The following is a 21,089-nucleotide window of genomic DNA, read 5'->3' on the forward strand; positions in this document are numbered from 1 at the left end:
TGTTTCAGATTTGAATTTAGGTGATCATCAGGATATCAATCCAAAAAGTAGAAAAAGAAGAGAGAGAATTCCCGTAAAACCAACTCCTCATATAAAATCCAAATTAAATCTGAAGGGGCAGGAAGAAAGTGTAAGTAGTGTATATTTAGGAACAATAAATAAACAAGATTTGAAGAAACAGCATAGTTAAATCTCAGTACAACTTGATCAAACAAAAACCCTTGATTTAATTTTATTTTTGAGTAACATGGAGATTTCACCTTCTATTTTAGCTCATAATGTAGCAATATTACTATTATGGTATTGAATAAAAAGAATACCAAAGGACAAATCCTGCCTCAGTATGTTGGTCTCTAGAGGCAATACTAACCATATGAGTCTGGTGCATGGATGTAGACAATATCTGGGAGTCTGTACCAAGGAGGTGCACCTCTACATTCAGTGCTTATCTCTGTGGGCTTTTTGTGCAGCGGCTGAAGTAGTGAAGGGCTAAGGTGGTGGCTGAGTGATCCAAAGAGTGAGAATCATTGTCCTTCACACAGTGAGAGTGCAGGGCTGACAGCCACAGCCTCTTGGGAAGTACGCTGGTTTCTAGGATTTGGCCCTTTATAAAATACCATAGAAAAGGGATTAAGGTGACATGACAGTGGTTATGAAGAGAATAATTCATAATATGTAATATTTTAAATCACTTTAGAGAGATGTGATATATAAGCACAAAGTAGGAACAGGGTTCTTTGTCCAGATATTGCTATTTTAAATCACGCGGGCCGTTTCATAATACATAAGCCACATCATTTAAAGGCAAAAGTGATAAAATGAGTAAATCCTTTTGATACTGTCCTCCACTGTATCTGCTTGGCTCTTCTTGTCTATTAGAATCCCATCAACACTAAGCTGAGACAAGGACATCATCATGGAAAGTTAAGACAGAATAGCTGTAAGTCACAAATGAGAGCTACGCTATGCCCAAAAGGAGTACAGACAGCTGTGGGTCTAGAGCAGTGGTTCCCAAACTTTAACAACACGTGAACCCCTTTCACTAAAATGTCAAGTCTTGTGAACCCCCTCTTAAAAATGAATATTTCCAGGGATTTTCTCCCTTACCTCAGCATAAATTATAAAAGCAGTGATCTTGGAAATATAACATTTGTTTTTATGACATGCTTGTTACACACTATTAATTATTATTTCTCATTACAGTATTTTTATTACATTATGAAAATGGCAACACTCTTCTAAAATCTCACTTTTGTAGCTTGTATCACTTTTGATTAAGCCTGTTATAAGACAAGGTTCCTATCAGAGGCACAAGTAGAAAAAGTGGTGAGGGGGCAAAGCCCCTGTGCACCTCGGGACCTGGGGGGGGCACCACTGGAAAAGTGGAGGGGCTTGTGGGGGCCAAAGGAAAAAAGGGTAAGGACCCGCAGAGGGGGGAAGCACCGACACGGGAGTGGCACATGACCCTTGTGCCCCCCCTCCCCCCCGGCTCCTAAATTTCATCAAGAAGTATCAAATGTGAAACAACATGAAGGTATTTGAGAAGCCAACTCAAAGAGTTCCTCCTGCACAAGCATTCTGGTCTTGAGCAGCTCAGGCAAACAACACGTTACAACAAAGCTTAAACTTGTTCTTCATAATCATTTAAAAACAACACTAGCAGCCTATTTAATTTTAAAAACAGAAAAAAAATCCCCCCCCCCATTTTGTAAAAGGAGTTTTGACATTTAAATCTCCTCAGTGTAATAGATATACTTGCTTTGATCTGCTTAGCTCTTGGAAGTCCCCAAGGCTCCGGACTGCTGGCCCTGTGCTGCCCAGGATCCCTTTGGACAGCTCTGTCCGCCATTAGGAAATTTTTTCCAGAGAACCCCCAGTGACATTACGTGAACCCACCACAGTTTGGGAACCACTGGTCTAGAGTGCTGGATATGCCTTAGTGAAGGACAGTATAGTATGAAGCCCAGCAGATGTGTTTTTCATAGACATAGATCCTCAGCTGGAGCAAGCTGGTAAGTAGAATTCAACCTATTAAAAATTAATTGCTTGAGTGCTTTCAAACATTCCTGGAACTTGGGGCCAGATCCTCAGCTGGTGTAAAAAGGTAAAAAGACTTCAGTGGAGTGATGCTAACTCACACCATCTGAAGATGATGATCATGGTGGTGATGAAGCTGAACAAAGAAAAGATGCTGTAGTTTGAAAGTACAGTGACAAAATAAGTTATACCAATAAGAACATTAAGATTTCTGATGTGCATCAACAATGTCAAGATTAACCAATGTGATTAAGCTGGCTAATTCTAAACATATTATTTTCTGATTTGACTTAAAAGTTCTCGTTATCACTTTATCTTTTTCACTGTGCAAATCAATCTATGACATAGAGCCTCATTTTTTCAACATTATCAAACCAAGGCACAAATCCAATTAAGTAGTTGTGATGCCAAAACCTGTGCTCCTGGCGAAATGCATCATCCAGCACGTCAAGGTAAGTGAATTAAAAAAGCATCTGAGCAGGTATCTGGTGTGTGTCACAGTTCATTCTTCCATAATAAACTATGTTCTCCCTCTCATTCATTTGTCAATCATAGTAACTAAAGATTATTATTTGCTGTATGTACGTGACACCAGCAATTTGCAACGTCTGTTGGCAAGAAAATCAGGTTAGAATGACAGAGTGAGAAATTAAGCAGAAGTCTGATGTAATTAGCTACAACAATCAGTGCTCTAATTTCTGATTTATTGTTTCCTGTTTTCCTGCTGCACTCAGCCCATGCATACTGTATGCGCTTCATATAGGTCAAACAATTCCCTTATCAGTCCTGGCAAACCAAGAGGTCAGAGTTAACAATATTTATTTAAACATGCAGGATGCTTCCCACTGCAATTAGGAAATAACTATTACTAATAGGCCTTTGGTGCTATTTCCTCATTTATACAATTTTGTAAAGACTAGAGGAACAGAAGCAATAGGGAATTTAGATTTCAGACTCTTCTTTTTAAAATATCTCTTGAAGATAGATTTACTTGACTTGCAGCATTTTTTTTTGTCAAACTCTCCGGATTAGAATTTGGCTTTTCTTAAAAACAATGAGCCAAGTCATGGTCTCATCGAAATCAATGAGAGTTTTGCCCCTGATTTCAGTGAGATTAGGATTTGGCTCTATGTATCTGTTTTGGCTGCCATTTTCACGTTATACAGAGTTCACGTTTTTTGGATGAGAGGTTCCCTCTTCATAATCCAAGGACTATGCATAAATTACTGTTGTACAATTGTTGTAGATCCACTATGAATGTAAGTGAAGGTTCACTTCAATTTGATATCTTTATAGCATTTTAGATTAAAATGCTCGCAACGAATATATTTGTGCATTTATTTAATTAGATTACATCCACGTTATTTAAAAATGTGATTATTAGGGGAGCACCACAAGCTCGGAACAATTGGGAAAGTCCCATCCAACCTGGAAAATTCTATATATTCTAAAAAGTCAACTAGAGTAACCCCAGTGAAATGCTGGGTAGGAGGAACAATTGTGAGTTGAGAGTGCAAAAGGTAGCCATTGACATCCATGGATTGTACTCCTGCTATGTAATTGGGTCTAACCTTTTATAACCCGGATTCACAACATGTTATAACTGTGATCAGCACTACTGTATGTCACATCTTTACTACAGAAGGACACTGAGACAGGTGGTGGTGGGTTAAAGGAGTGTTGGGTAGGAAAAAAGAACATGGGATTAATGGATGAGGTGGAGGGAAAGAATAGGAAATGGATGGATTTTTCTTTTTTTGTGGGCGTGTAGGAGGAAATGTATTTTACCTAGGGAATGTCACATGCATCACTAAGGCAGAACATTTTTGAGAGAATGTGTGTTAAACATTCAGCAGCACATCACTGACCCTAGTTAACACAGAATGTTTCTTGAAAGTCATCCTTTAGTTAAGGGGGAGCCATTTGGTGTGAGCATTACTGTAGAAGGAAGTCTGGATACTGAGATTTTACATTATTAGCTTATTTGCAATAGTTATTTAACCAGACTTTAACTGTTTTCTATTTTCAGCATTTCTACCTCGTTAGTTTCAATGAAGCTGTGGGTGGATATCCCATCTTCTGTGGTTTTTATTGGTCTCTTCTGTGTGTTTATTGGCTCCTTGGATTGTAAGCATTGATCCCATTAGAATAAGTTACTCTGAGTTTCCCTATAAAGTTTCCTCAGTGGATTAAACCCTGTGCTCACAGTATGAAATCTGTTTCCCCGGGGGAAGAAACCTCCCACTCTGTTCAGACTTCCCAAGTAGTCCTTTACCTGTTCTGTCAATAGCTGTGTTTAAGTTTTTCCTTATTTCCAAATTCTTCAAACTTATTTATTACTATGATTTTTCTTGCAGTGCAATGAACACAATGATGCTGGTAAGGGTTACAGTGTTGGTGAAGGTGACATGAAAGTTATCCAACTGTTTTTCTTAACGTTTTGTAAAAGGGATGAACACCTGAACTAAGAATTTATATGCCAACTTTCAGTCAAGTTATGGCTCCTTATGGCTGCTTTAAACACACTTAGGGCTTGATCCTGTTCCCACTGATATCAACAGCAAAGCTCCCACTCACTTAAATGTGAGCAGAATCAGGCCCAAAAGATACTGATGTTAATGAGCCTTCCTATAATGAAGTTTGGGGCAGGATGGGGGATACTAAGAATCCCAAGTTGATTTCTAATAAGATGTGCCTTCAAAAGAGGGAAAGCATATTAAAAAAGCAAGAAAAAACCCAATCTTCAGTAAAGTTATGTAGGCAAGTGTACAACACCCACTCAGTAGTTATATCAGAAACTCTTAAGACCTTATTTAGAAAGACCGTGTTTAACTTTAACAAGGGGTTTAATTTCCACTGAAGTCACTGAAATGCACACACTGGCTTAAACATAAGCACATGCTTAAGTGCTTTCCTGAATCAGAGCCAGAATGAGGAATTATAGTATTGACTACAGCTGTGTTTTCAAGAATATGTTAAAACTGCTCTTCTTTCCAAATACTGGGTTTGTTTTCTACATATTCTATGTATCTCTGGACTCATTAAAAGGAATGAGTGACTTTTTTTTAATTGTAGAAGATTGATCAAAGTGACATTTCTATTTTTGCCTGCTGTTGAATTTTAATGCTTAATATATGTAACACTGATTGTCTTGACTTATCGACAGCTGATAATAATTAATACTTAGTTCTTATGCAGCATCTTTTGTCCAAATATCTCAAAACACTTTACAGACATTAAGGGTCCCAACCTGTACTCCCTGGACACCAAAGACTCCCGGTAACTTTATAGGAGAGTTTGCGGGGAACAAGGATTGAAGAATTGGAGTTTAATTAATCCTTGCAACACCTTTATCAGGTACTATATGTAAATATTATTGTACCTGTTTTGGAGATATGAATACTAAGGAATGGAGAAATCAAGTGCCTTTGCTGATATCTGAGAACAAGTCAGTGCCAGAGCCTGGAATACAACTCAAGATTTCCAGTCCCCTCCTTTCGCTAATAGATAATTAATCTCAGATGAATACCTTTGCCAAATGTTCAGCTAAGTTATGTGAATCAGCGTTGCTCCATTTAATCCAGTTTACACCAATTTACACAAGCTGATATAGTTCTACAGATAAAATGCACACCGTTGCAAAGAGGCCATTAAAAGCATTCTGTACCACTTAACACTAGGGCTGATCAAAACCTCTTTTTTTATTGCAAATTGAGGGTTTGTAATAGTTGTTTTTTGGTGATAAATGTCTGCTTTCCTTAGGCATTTTCTACATTTTTTTAATGAATGCCTGAAAACGGAAATATTTAATTTGGATATGCCTGTGAGGTGTCTTATGGGAATTGTAGTTTGGTTCTTTCATGCTTCCAGCCAGACTTGATTTCTCATGATGCACCATCTTCCCATACCAAGATGAGAAGCCATGGTGTGTTATGGGAGAGATAATCTGACCAAGAAGCTGACCTATAAAGGCTGGGAGCATGAGAGAGCCAGACTTCAACTCCCATGAGGCACCACCATTGTGGCATTTCTGAATTGAAATATTGCAGTTTTCAGTTTAAATATTTTTAATTTTTTACCAAATAGTCCAAATTTTCCACAGGGAGAAATATATTTTCTAACCAGCTGGACAGAAGACCTATGGTGAGATTGTCCATACAGATTAACGTGGAATATGAGAATCAGGGTGGCCATGAAGGAGTGATTTTGGATTAACAACAAATCCAATATCCTTAACATCCCATGCAGATAGTCAATTCAGCAGTCCATCCCTGTAGAGCAAAGCAAAGTTCTATAAGCACACAATTAAGAATAGAGAATATCTTTCAACCAGGTGAAATCTTAAAAAACAGAAATACTACTATCATTGTGGCTATTATTAGTTGTTACAATTCTTAAGTGGATAAATAACAGATAGAAATGACATTATATTCAAACATTCAAACAAACATATTCAGCCATTATTACTTTTACTAATCTGAACCAGAAATTGCAAGTAAAAATTTAGGCCCCAATTCATCACAACATATGCTTAACTGCCACTGAAGGCAACAGTATTTAAGCATATGTGTAAAGTGCTTTGCTGAATTGGAGCTTTAAATAACTAGGAATTATAATAATCTATCTAAAAAGAAATAAGTGGCTATTAAATCAAAATTAATAATTCTAAATGTACATTAATGGCTACTTGTTGAAAATGTAAATCTAATATCACTTTTAATATAGCCATTAATTATTACACTAACATTAGACAGCCATTTATAGTTACATGACACTTCTGAATATCAGTATTATAATCTTTGTGTTAGAAGTGCAAATATCCTAATATTTATGGCCCCAAAGTTATTAACTCTTTGGTAACCCACCTTTGAGGAGGGAAAATCTTGCTCACGTGCTGCAAAATATTATTGCTAATTTGTTTGCCAGTGAATTTGGAGTAGAAAATAGAATTTCAGCTCAGCCCTCTTGGTTTTATAATTTAATACCAATATTACTTACATTATTAGTTTTACTGGTAAATCAAGGAGTAAGTTGCCAGAGTCCAGCTGTGACCCCAGGGCAGGAACTTTCTGCCTGCTGTCACCTTCTGACAGTTTAGGCTGTTAATTACCTCAATCAACTGGAATACAAGCTCCTCTCTGTCTGCCAGCTGGCAGGCTCAGCCTCAGAAACTGGCAGCCTGAGAAGATTTAAAACCTGTAACAAAGGGCTGCTATGTAAACAGTTTATTGTATAATACACAATGGCAACAGTAGACCCACATCAGTAATCAAAGGTAGGTTCTGCTATCGTGATTTGTTATGTTAGAAAAGATGTAAGTTCTTGTTTGGGTCTCATTCAGCCAGTAGAATGAAACCTGAGATGCTGAGGTGAAACTCAGTAGCAGCTGACGGATCTCAGACCCTTGTAATACTGGTCCCTAAATCCCAAGTATTTGAATTGTGAGGGTATGAGAGAAATACAGTGATTTGCTTAACAGATGAAAATAATAAGACAATACTTTAATTAGCAAGTGACATGGTAGCTGCCAACCAAAATTGAATTGCAAAATCATCTTTTGAAAACGAATACCAGATCCCATGAGCATAGAGTGTAAAATGAAGACAGTACGCACTGAGTCCTAGAAGTGGCACAAACCTCCCACAATGCTCCCTCGCTGAAGTACATTATGGGAAACTGTCTGTATTTGCATGTCAGAGAGATGTCAACAAAAATTTCGCCATGTCACTTGTAACTGGTTACAGTGACTGTGTCTCTAACCAATTACAAAATCATAGTTGTAGCAGTAGTGTAGATGGTCCCTAAGGTCATCAAGTCTATCACCTTGTAAGTTTATAATACATCCTTTGAAAAGGGAAACCATAGGATTAAAAGAAAATTATAAAAAAATAACCTTTCAGAAGAAGTCTTGTACTGACATTTTGGCCTGCATTTTTAGGTGTGTGCAAATTCCCTAGTGTACACATCCAAGCTGGGAAAGCACTTATGTATCTAGGTACGTGCATACATAACCTGTAGTCTGTACATTAGCAGTGCTGGATTTGTGTATCTAATTTGGATATGCACCTACTCAGTCACACCTCTGTTTGAAAATGTGGATGTTTGCTATTATAAGTAGGCAAATCTGCATGGTTAGATCACTACAGTGGTTCTGCTGACCAGCAGTTGTAAATTATACCTTCATGGGGCCTTGAAGCTACATATTCAAGAAAACTGATGTGAATTTTAAACCACAAAGTAGAAAATAAGTGAAAATGTGACTTGTAGAAACAGTTGTAGTGGCTAATATTTCTGAGTGCCAATTGTGAAATATCATGTTTTATTTTCTCATTAGGTTTTTAATGAGTTAAAACTGTCCATTCAAAAACTGGCATAATAGTTAACATTGCCTGGTTGGAGATGAACTTTAAAGAAAAGCAACTTCCCCCACTTTTCTACCAAGGTGTCAAAAAATTGTTAAATAAATCACCCCTAAAGAATGCTAGGTTTTTGTCATTTACAACAACTTTTGGAAAGAAAAGGTTCAGCCTGCAGGAAAAGAAATGTGTATCAAACTACTCCATATAGAGTATAGGTGAGTATGAGCCACAACATTTGGATCCAATTCTAACCTTCTTCAAATGCCTGGGGTGTGGTCCAAATTCAAATAGCAGTCAGAGATGACTCTGAATTGGAATACTGGATCTGAACCCATTTGATCACTGGGGAAATTTGAATCAAGAGAAAATTTTGCAGCAGAAGACCCATCTCTATTATGAGCATGACTAAAATAAGTGACAGCAGCCTGAGAACACCCCTCTTCTCCTATTGACCAAAAGTTTATATGAGGCCCATGCCTCCCAGGATAGGGACTCCCAAATTATTAAAATAAAATGAACCTATAAATCACCTTGGGTTATGAAAGTCTTCTTGAGCCCCATCTTGGAACTCCAAAAGTTCTCTAATTGCTAGAGTGTCAGAGCCTTGAGCTAAATGAGGCTCAGTCTTGCACTTTTTATTTAGGTCAAACTCCCACTGAAGTCAATGGACCAAATTCTGCTCTGTTACAATGGTGTTATTCAGGATTTACACTAGTGTAATCCAAAGCAGAATTTGGTCTATTGATTTCAGTGTCTACAGGTGTAAAACCAGAATTTTCACATATATATAGCGTATTTCTAGGCTTAAGAGAACACTTTCCGTGCTGTTATCTAATTTGCACATGCAAATGGTTGCTCATAAATTCTTTGTTTCCAATTTTGAAGGCTGTCTTAAACATTTGACCCCAAAATGAAATAAACTTCTTACAGGCGAGTACATGTCCTTATCCTTACCTTAACCAACACAAGGTACATTTCTTAGGGATTCTCCTCTGTGCAGACTTTGGCAATCATCTTGACAGTTGCCTTTTCTGCAGAAATACTGGACTCTGTTTAACTACTTCACTGCTGGTCTTCCACTCTAGCTGCTTGTGTTGCTATATCACGTTGACATTCCACTGAAGCCAGTGTGAATGTCAGGAAGATGTACCTGGTATGTTTCACCAGCAGTTAAGCAATCAGTTAAACTGACTGGACTGGAGCTATTTTCAAACAATTTTAACAAAAATTCTCATGGCATCTTTTGGATTAGAAGCAAAGCTCTTCTGTTTAATAGTGCTGCATACTTCTACTGGATAATATTTTGTTTTAGTTGGCTAGAAGAGCAGCAATTACAGAGCCAATGGCTCACTGGCTGCTTTTAAGAAAGTAAATTTATTCTGCTTCAATGATTATAGTTCTAATAATCATTGAAACTCAAAAATATTTTTGTTTAGATTTTTTACATATTTTCCTGCAAGATAAATTATCAGATTTCCAGTTGACTGCTGGCATCAGAGTCTACATTTACAGTCAGCCAAGGGATTTGATTCCTTTTTTGCTTTCTACTCAGGGAAAATTCATTTTATTTTCATAAAAATATTTCATTGTATACTTCATATATAACTAAAATAACCACAAAACTTTAATTTAGCAGCACAGGCCTTGTTTTTCATATGATGTCCTGGTATCCCAAGTACTACTTTTGGGATGCTTGAAATGTCCTGTTTTTTCATATCATTCAGGTTTTTTATCTCAAATATCACTGTTTCAATCTTATCATATAGGGTGTGATCCTGTTCCCAAGGAATGCCAGCATTCCCATTAATTTCAGTGGGGCAAGATCAAATATATAATACTTGTTCCATCCCTATTTTTGTTCAAGGCCAAAAGCTTGTTATAACTTCTCAGGTGACAATATTGTGGTATGAGGTGGGTTAGGTGATGATCCCATCTAATCGAGGCAGAACTTCTGCTCTGGCCTTGCAAAGGTTGCAGGAGAAGTTGTGTACCTGAGGCCTTTCTGTCCTTAATTTCCCTTTTCTTTGCATTTGCCAGCACCATAGAGAAGAGGGAAGTGAGGGATAGATGGGCACAGGAGGAAGAAGCAGAGCTCAGACTTTCTTTGATCTATTCCAGGTGGAGCTTTTCTGACCCAGGCATAGCAGATCAAAGAGAGGAGTCAGAATGCAGAGCACTTGAGTATTTCATGATCCTAAAAAATATTGCCACAACAGTATTCCAGTTTTTTATTTTGAAAATATGCGTACTTTACATATAACCTGACATTGCTTATTACTGGAACCAGATGATCAAAAGCTATTTATCCCATTATTTTATTCATCCCCTTCAGGAAAGAATTATCTCTACAATTTCTTACTTGTTGAATATGTACAACTTAAAATAAAGAGAAAAGCTAATAACAGATGTATTTATATCTTTTCTAATAGAAATCTATTTTAAATACAGTGGGTAGCAGAAAATGTTGTCTGCTGAATGGGGAAGTTTATAATTTCCTTCATAATTTAGGCTTTTATTTAAAAGAAAAAGAAATGTTATGTTCATAGCTCTTACGGTTGTGAGGAGAATCACCTGAAAATGAACTGAATGTAAACGGATGCAGTATTGTCTTCTTGAATCGACAGAACTGAATATTTCAAGAACAGTAGAGCAGTATAAAGTGACTAAAGTTCAAATCTTAGTCCAAATGCTCAGATCGCTACAAAAAAAAAGAGTGTTGTGTGCGTCACATATAGTAAGATAGCTGCCTGTCCCAAAGTGCTATAGCCTAAGGCCTCGGTCCTGCGAAGATTTATTCATGTGCTTAAAGTTATGTGCTGTGAGTAGACTCATTGATTTCAATGGAATATTTATTGATTTTGTTGGGATTACTCGCAATATGCAAACCTAAGCACATGCATTAGCATTTGGAGGACAGGTGCCTAGGTAGCAATGACTCAAGATTTGTCTCAATGAAAAGTCACAAGGGCCACAGGTTTTTGTTTTTGTTTTTCTTTTTCTAATGCAAATGAATGACAGCACCCTCAGTAAAATGGAGATCATTACCATCCTGCTGGGTCATTGGCTCCTTTCTGACTCAGAGAGAAAAGTGCCATCTACTGAATCATCAGCGTCAGTTCCTGCAATAGCTAGGCTTTCCTTGGAGATCTTTCATCCATGTACTGGCCAGGCAAGCTTCCGCTTAGAGCATGAGACCTGACAAAATCATAATTTTGAATACAATGAAACTTTTAAATGAACTACTCATGAGGTGTTATACTTGTTTAAAATAATTCATTAATACATTTCCTTTGTACTGAATAAGAGTTCAATTCCGTAGACTAGAAAACTGACCTGAAAAGCTCAGTTTGATACTTTCTTTGTAAAATAAAATATTATATAAAATCTGGAATTTTCCTTATCAGAACTCTTAAGTGTTGGGAATGAATAGAAGAGGAAGTGATTTTGTGCCACTCATTAACCTCTGTAATTGTTCAGTGAATTTGTTATAGAATCTGAAGCCTCTCACCTCTGGGTTACTGATTTGAATCTGGTTCAGGTTGATGATGACTGCAAGTAGTTACCTCTGATGCCATGTATTATATGAACTGGTTGCTTCAACCCAAATCCCATTACCCTAAAAACAGGTTACAGAAAAATTCTATTAATACTTTTTTTTTTATTTTTGTGCCATACTACAAATCTATGATCCTGAAATTCTGCATAATAGCACTTACTAATAAATTTTGTCATCACAAACTATTTTTTTCTTTAAAAGACCACATTTCTATGAGCGCTGGCCTCTAGCACCCATGAATTTTGAACAGTGTGTGTTTTGAAATCCAGATTTGAATTTTGTGGCTCAGGCTCATCTCCATTGTCTATTGGTATCTGTCTTCTTTAATGAGAAAATGGTACCAAAGACACGAGAGAGACAGGGCAAATACCTCTATATTTGACTGTGAGTAAATCAGAGGTTTTGTGTAACCCCAGCATATGCTTTCTGTTCATAATCCACAAGGGACATATGCATTTTTACTGCAGTTCAGTGAATCCAAACATTTGACCAGGTAAAATTATTGGAGATGTCAGGGGAAAAGATATATTTGCGGTTCCTACTTTCACCTCATCCCAGAACATAAAACACTGTAAATAAAAGCTAATCTTGGCAAATCAAGCTGGAAAAGTCAGAATCAAGTTGTCAAAGTAATAAACAGTCCAATACAACTGACAATTCTCATTGTTAGGAAATAATATACATGTACATCAGCTGTGCAAAAGGATAGTAGGAGACTTTATAGTGCTGACTTTGGAAAAAAGAAGAATTAAAATCTGTGATTCTCTGTACTTTGTACAACTGCATTATGTTAAACTTCAAAAGGATGTCTTTTTTCACAATTTTCCCTATCTATTTTTTCTCATGAAGCTTGGGACAGTTCTAGTCAACATTTATTACTTCATGATGGACTGTAGGTACAACAGAGAGAGACTATAGCTTCAGAGATACTTCTTCTTCTTTGGTGGAAATGATAGTTGTGACTGGAAATGGTTCAAGATTCTTGTATCTGTTTGTATCTTTGTCATTCAAAACATCAGTCTACAAACAAAATGACGATTTTCCCAAAGTGGATGTAAGTGTCATGACTGTGTTTGGTATCAAGACATATTTATGGTGGATCAAACTGTTCCCCTCCAATGTTTTTGGACAGATTTTACAATCAGCAGGTTAAGTTAACAGAAGTTGTGAATTATATCTAAATGGAATGTATAAACAAAAGTTAAGCTTATGCATGCAAGGGAATATTGAAAAGTTTGAATAATGCTGTAAACATATACAGTGCCAATGTTTCCCCTTCCTTTCCTTTATAATTCACTGGTCTTTTTTTTTTTCTTAGATAGAGATGTGTCCAACCAGGTATGTGTGTGTGGATTTATGCTTCCAAATGAAACAAAGCTGTGCAGTTGTTGTTCCCGAGCTCAACCACTTTGTGAAAGCACTTTTTCCCTGGTCCTCCTAGTGTATCTCCACTTTTCTGCAGCTATGCAGTACATGAAGTGCTTCAAGCCCAGTCTGTGTTTCTGTGTAAGTGCCTGGAGAATACCAGTTTAATTTAGAAGCAGCACAGCTCAGGTGTTTCTTGGTGTTTGAGATCATCACCTATGAAGTTCAGGTGATTACGTTCACAAGGGTATTACAGAAAAGAATGCAGTTAAAAAGTTTAGATTAAAGGAATCTCTCATGTTATTGATTGATTATTTCTTGTATTGTAATACACAGAGCCCCCAAGCACAGTGAGGCCCCCTTGCACTAGGCACTGTTCACACATGCAGCAAAAGGCAGTCTCTTCTTCTTGTAAATGAATTGTTTGTTTTCTTTTACCATTGCAATGGCACATGGAAATTTCAGTTTAAGCAGTCAGACTACAAACTATTCAGAACTGAGTTAAAGGCTACTTTGGAGGAAGGTGGTTGAGGGTGACAGAATCTGGCCATGGTGAATGGCTGCACGCATTCACTTGAGACATGTGTGGTGAACTGAAACAAGATGGGCAATGTGCAGAAAGGAAATGCTGCTATAGTATTTGGTAGTTAAATGTGAACATATGTATGTGGGAGGCATTGTGGCCGATAGCCTGAGCACGGGACTGAGAGTCAGGATTCCTGTGTTCTGAATCTGGCTCTTTCACAGACTCACTCTATGTCCTTGGGCAACTAACTGAAGCTCTTGCTGTGCCTCATTTTCTTCATATTTAAAAATGGTTGTGGCAATACTGTACTTACCTCCCTGCTGGGGGTGCTTTAGGGATCATCAGTTAATGCTTGTACAACACTTTGAAGTTAGGTTTTTGACATGTTTAAACAGAATTTAAACGTGATTAGACATTTATATAGATAATAAGAACATCCATGGTTACCTCTGATGAGATAAAAATGTCTAAGGGGTATAAATGCTCATGCTTCCTGGCATAACTAACTGCCTGGGATTAGGAAGGGACTTCCTCTATGGGCAGGTTATTACATAATTGCTTTTATGTGGTATTTTGTTCCTTCCTTTGAAGCATCTCATACCAGCGATTGCCTGAGACAGGATACAGGACTAGACAAACTGCTGGTCTTGTGGGGAGTGGCAGCTCCCGTGTTGTGTTCCTGGGTCACCCTATTTGGTGCAGGGAAGTACATGTTGTACATCTCTGTCTCAATAAGGGCACCTACATGCCTTGGGAGAGTGGGGGTGATGTGTCTACTGTAAGCCTCCTCTAGGGGTTTTGCTGGAGGAAAGTAGCTTTACTTTCCATGGGGGCTGCATAAGTGTCTGCTAGTGTAAGCTGCAGCAGGATCAGCCACTTCCCTCATTCATCCCAGTCCTACTCACAAACTACTCCCCAGCCAGCCACACCCTTCTCCTCCCCCACTTGTGGGGGAGGGCAGAACCCTGCAATTCCTTGGCAGAAGAGAAATTGTGGGAGCCTTGTATCATTGATTGAAATGTCTCTCTCTGGCCAGATTTGTTACCATCAAGGTCTTTGCTAATGGCAGGGAGCACAGAGTCTAATGAATCTGGTCCGCAATGATCTCTGTAAAAGGTAAGTATTGTCACCCAAAATAAAGTCCCCTGTTTCTAGCAAAAGCAAAAATGAAATCATTAGATTTTGGATTTACTGCTAATTAACAAGAATACTCCTCACAAAGAAAGTACCATTTTTGTATTTGTCCTTGTAACTTTTTAAAAATATATATAAGAACTTGTTGAAATAAAGGACTAAGTATTTCTTTTAAGTTTGCTATCGGACGGCTTGACTGACTTCTTTTTTTATTAAACCCATATTTTGCATTTCAGTGTCACATGAAATTCTTCATGTTCACTGTTTCTTCCTCTCTTTCTCTTTGTTCCCCACCTTTTCCTTTTTTTTTAATATATATACACAAAGGAAAATAATCATGCATGAGAAATCCTAAAACTCTTCTGCTTTCCCTAAACAGCACCAGAGATTTACATTTTTATAAAGAGAGGGAGGGGTAGGGGGAGAGAACGCTAACACAGGACAGCAGTGAAATTACACAGATAAATTTTTGAGTGCTTTTATCTAGTAAACATCCTAATGATCAACTTCAAAGGCTGAAGAAAGAAGTCATTCCCTCTCTTGTGCCAGATTGAGAAAGAGTGGGCTCTTTTACATCTCATATGGGAGATATGAGGAGCCCTTTGAATGGATCATTGCTTTTTATGAGTAGTAATGAGGTGAGAAGTATTCTAGTGTGTGGCACAGGCCTTCATTAAAAAGCGTGAAACAGAATGGCTTATGGTTAAAAGGAGTAATTTGTTCTAACATACTTGCTAAATGGTGCTGTAACCATGCCAGGTCACTGGACTACATTTTCCATAGGGTTCCCGAATGCATTTATGTGCAATTATTCTGCCTGTACAGAGTTCAGAGATTTTTCCAAGGCTTGTGCTAACTAGTTGACAACACAAATTCCTTTACTGGAAACTGTTCTAAGTGGTACATTTAAAGAGGTGTGGAAGAATCCAGAAATTTTCTAATTCTGCTTTTTGGGCCTAAATTTTCTCATAAAAATCAGAATTCTACTGAACTAACATTAATCAATGTAAATAGACAAAAATACCTATAGGATTTACTGACCTAGTTTAAAAAAATAAATAGGAAAATGATCCTCTCGGCCTCTTTGCCTGTTCTGTCAAACTGTGCCACGCAACTAGACTCCTCCACCTACACACAACAAAAACAATAAGGGGATATATCTTACCCCTGCTTTACAAGGAGCAGACAGAATTTCCAAAACCTACGTTCTCCAGATTAGGTTTGTAAATCCATATATAGCCTCTTAAATAAAACTGTCCCAATTTTCAAAGGTGCTGAGCAACCACAGCTTCCACTGAAGCCAGTGGTAAGTTTTGATGCTCTTCACTCAGGCCACTTTTACTTTGGTGCCTAAATATGAATATGGGAGCCTAATTTTTAGGCATTGGGGTTTTAAAATTGTAATAACATTAATAATGGTTTTGCAACTGAACAGGCAACCAAGCTGTCAAATTCTTCTCAGAGATTTGTACAGTCTCATTGTCCCCATCTTATAGATGACAAGTTTACACACCCTGTCAGTGGCAGAACTGGGAACAGACCCCATTCTACGGGCTTCCATTTCCCTGTTCCAGCCAATACACTGCTTTTCACATAATTTAGTTCGCAGCATCTATGGAGAAAATGACTTTATCCCTTTTCATGCTGCCAAACATACCAAGTATGTTGAGTGCATGTGAGTGTTCAGTCCCATTACATGTACCATGTAGAGCTAGCTGGGAACATATTATTAAATGTTTTTTTCAGAAAAATGCCAACTAACTGAAAGTGAAATTGTTTACTGGAAAGTGTTGATGCTGACAATTTTCTCATTTTGGAAAAAAATAGAAATTTCTGTAAAAAATGTTGAAATGCCCCTTTCTTAATATTTTCCAAATGAAAATTTCAGGTTTTTGGTTCAAGATAAAGTTGCATTTTGAAATTTAAACTAAAAACATTATGAAATTATTTAAATGAAATTTTGCAATTGACTTGAACTGAAATTTGCAGGGAGCGGGGTGGGAGGTGAATTTGTGAAAACTTTTGAGATTTTGGCTTTTCATTCCCATTGGGATAGGAAAACTTTTTGAAATCTTGAAAATTTTCTGGAGATGGAAAATTATTTCCTGCCCAACTCTAGTACAATCCTGGCTTTCCAAAGATAAAGACAGGGAGGGAGAGAGAGAGAGAGAGACTGGCAACAATCAAATTGCTAAAGGCATATTTAGGGCCAAATGCTGTTCTCAGAATTTATAAGAATTGCACATGTGTAAATGAGGGGGAATTTGACCCACAATGTGAAGAAAGCTGAGTTAAAGTATGGATTTTTTTTTAACTTTTATTTTTTTATTATTTTTTTTTCATATATGAAAGAGAACAGCCTGGCACATATTAACCACATTTAGCATAACCGAGAGAACACATGAAGAAGAAATAGAACTGGGTAAAGGACACATGAAAATAAATCTTATCACAGAGTGTATCCCTCGTACACTACTTAGAAAACATACCTGAGACATTAGCTCAATTGTCTATTTCCCTACTTCATTATCAGGTACACAAGACCCTGGTGACTTCATATTAATCCGTAACTGCCAGGGTCACCCCTCAGGGCCAAGTTTGGAAAGTTTTATTTTAAGACTGTTATAGGAGAGATGGGGCAAAGGGCGAAGGAGTGGTTGGGAAGAAGCTTCTATATAATTTGAACAATTGTTTTTTATTTTTAACAGAGGATAGTATAGCTTATTTAATCTTTAAACATTTAGCCATTTGCCCCCAGCAATGTGTATATACTATACTGTATATTGTAGCAAAAATAATATCGTACCTTGCATTAAGCTTCTCCTGTGGAGTAGATGTTTATCTACTTTTTACAGATTGAAATCCCGAGTGGTTGGCGGAAAGTGAATAGGAGATCTGGACAGTGCAGGACTATGACTCCTAGTTTTGTCCATTAACACCTGCTCCCTTCCTAGACAAAGATATGGAAAAATATTCAAAGACCTCAATTTTCTTACATGCTATTAGATGAACCTGGATTGCAGTGGAGGGCTAAAATAATACATCTGACAGATAATCTCTGCTACTTGTTCACTGAGGAGGCTTGAATGAATATGACATGATCTTACTTTGTCTGACACTGAAAGATGTGTGTGGGATAAATAACAGGAAAATTATAGGTTTCAGAGTAGCAGCCGTGTTAGTCTGTATCCCCAAAAAGAACAGGAGTACTTGTGGCATCTTAGAGACTAACAAATTTATTTGAGCATAAGCTTTTGTGAGCTACAGCTCACTTCATCGATGAAATGAGCTGTAGCTCACAAAAGCTTATGCTCAAATAAATTTGAGGGCTGTGGGCCAGAAGCAGGGGAGTCTCACTCTAGCCCTAGAGTGGGAAGGGCTAGCTGCCTGAGAGCAGATACCTGCAGCGGAACAGTGCTGGGGAAGGGCAAAGGGAGCTGGGAAGCTCCAGCCTGGTAAACCCCCAGGCTGCAGGCCTTGGTAAAGGTCCAGAAAGGCAGCCTGGGAATAGGCAAAGGCAGCAGGTCCTAACCCCTTGCCAATGATGAGTGACCATTACAGACTGCAGTCTGCCCCAGTGAGTGTGGCTAGATGATGACTGGCAATAGCCACTGAGGCAAGGTGGGTTTAGAGGGTTGGGGGTTCCCCTGGGACGGGAGACCCAGAGTGTGGAGGCACTGCCAGGGGGCAGCACCCCAGGGTCCAGGAGGGACATGGGGCCAGCAGCAGGCGAGACACCAGCCTGCAGAGGGCACTCCAAAGGCTGGAAAGAGCTAATTCCCAGATGACCAGCAGGAGGCGCCATGCCAGTGAGTCTTCGCCTCGCTACAGCCCTCAAGGACCTTCTGCAAACTTGCTGAGATTAAAATATTTTGGGACAACCTAACTAGTGTGGTATAGAGGAATTCCTTTTATCTGTTTCAAGTAAATGATTCTTTGTTCACGAAAATGGAAAATTGACATTATTTGAGGTCCACTCTTAGGACACAGATCAGGTCCAGGGTGTGCACAGATGTTTGGATTGGGGCTCAAAACCTCCTGCATGAATCCTGTATTAGGTATGATGACATGCGGTAGTCCTTTACAACTGCTGTATATACAGCATATGGTTGTAATCTCCCTCTTGTAACACACAGAGTATTAGAGTCCCCAGGTGTTTCAGAAAGGAAGTTGTAGGAAGCTTGATGAGGTGAAGGGGTCTAGATTAGAAGCGATGAGGGGAAGGGGTCTAGATTAGTTTTGTATTTTTCCTTTCCTAGGCTTGCAGTTAAAGTGAACAGATTTGAATAACTTTGCGTTTGGATGGCGCATCTTCTAAAATTGAGCAGCTTATTTCTTCACCTATTAGCATCCCCAAAGTGTGGAGCACAATGATAAAGATCAGTTATGTAACTAGCTAGAATTGTTGAAATGGACACTTTTCAATGGGAAATGGAAATGAAATACAATTTTAAAAGATATGTTCAAGCATCTAATACAAGAACAAGGTGGCAGTCAATTAACAAGAAAAGTAGAAAATTTTAAACTGATACTAGGTAATATTTTTTCACCTATGACATAATTAGTATGTGGAACTCACTGCCATAGGATATCACTGAGACAAAGATTATGACAATTCAAAAAACGATTTCACATTTCTATGGATAATGAGAACATCCAGATTTATATTAGACTGGACTAAAAACGTTTCAGCGCATAAGGCATCCTTTAACTGATGGGAACTAAAGGCTTGTCTTCACTACCAGGGAAAGTTGACCTAAGTTACGGTGGATAACGTAGCTGGAATCAACGTAGCTTAGGTCAACTTATCCCGGTGTCTTCACTGTGCTGCATTGATGGGAAACACTCTCCGGTCAATGTACCTTAATCTTCTCGGGGAGCTGAAGTACCAGGGTCGAGTGGAGAGTGCTCTGCGGTCGATTTACCTGATGAAGACCCTCTAAATTGACCCCTGCTGCATCAATTGCAGCAGCATTGATCTCCCCATAGTGAAGTACAGCCTTAAGAAGAAACTTCCCCTTTGGAGAGCTTATTCCATAATCACTTATTTTGATGATTCTAGTACCTTCTTCTGAAGCATCTGGGACTGGCCACTGTTGAAGACATGATCCTGTTGTTAACTGAGATGGACCACTAGTCTGATCTGGTATGAGAATTTCTGTGTTCAGAACTTTCAGATGTTAACTTTAAAATAATTTTATAAATTTGGACAGCCCTAGGAAAGGAAGTTAAATCTGGATCCAGCATGAAAGCTGGGGAGATGTAATAGCAATAAATGTATTGCCTGTGTCCTGGAGCCTCAATGTACAAGTGTATTTATTGCACACTATTCAGAGTACCAACACAACAAGGGTAAAATTCTGATCTGCTAAAAGTGAATTATAGTGGTAGTTGTTTGAGCTGTCACTTCCAGTAAGACCCTCATTATTCAAATATTTTTGTTTTTAAAATGCCTAAAGCAAAATCATTGCTAAAAACAATTAAGCTTGACCCTTTATCTTTTAATCCGTGGCTGTGCCTTTGAGTTGCAGCACATATGGTACAGTATGTTACAACCAGCTTCTAATTGGGTACCCTGAAACATGGTACTTAAGGTCAACAAAATCAAATGAGGACAGAGCAACAGTCTTAAATCTAAGGGATATATTCTCCTGTTTGTGGGTGAGTACAGCTCCATTACTATTAATAAGAGTTATATTCCTGTATCCAGAAAAGAATATGTCCTTATCTTTCACAGTTATATGCTAAATACCAATAGTGTTCTTTGTGCTGTCTGTTACATAGAAAAGGAAAAGTTTCCTGTCCCAAATACCTTGAAATCTAAAGTATACAGACAATACAGTGCAGGCAGAATACAATGATGTTTGATATGTACACTTTTGTCTTACAATGTAACTCCTTAATTTTTTTTCAATTATATTTATTTTAAATGCAAATATAAATTAAGGTTCTGAAAAAGGTTGTGCATCTATAAACACTGTTATTTTAAACAATTTTATTTACAGTTATTGGCTCCATTATGGAGCAACGAAACATTATTTTTAACAAACATGGAGTGGGTGTAGGGCATAACTTAGTGAGAAGGGTCTTGTTGTTAGGCACTCTTCAATAA

The sequence above is a fragment of the Lepidochelys olivacea genome, assembly GCF_965140295.1.
Source record: "Lepidochelys olivacea isolate rLepOli2 genome assembly, chromosome: 4".
Taxonomy (NCBI): Eukaryota; Metazoa; Chordata; order Testudines; family Cheloniidae; genus Lepidochelys; species Lepidochelys olivacea.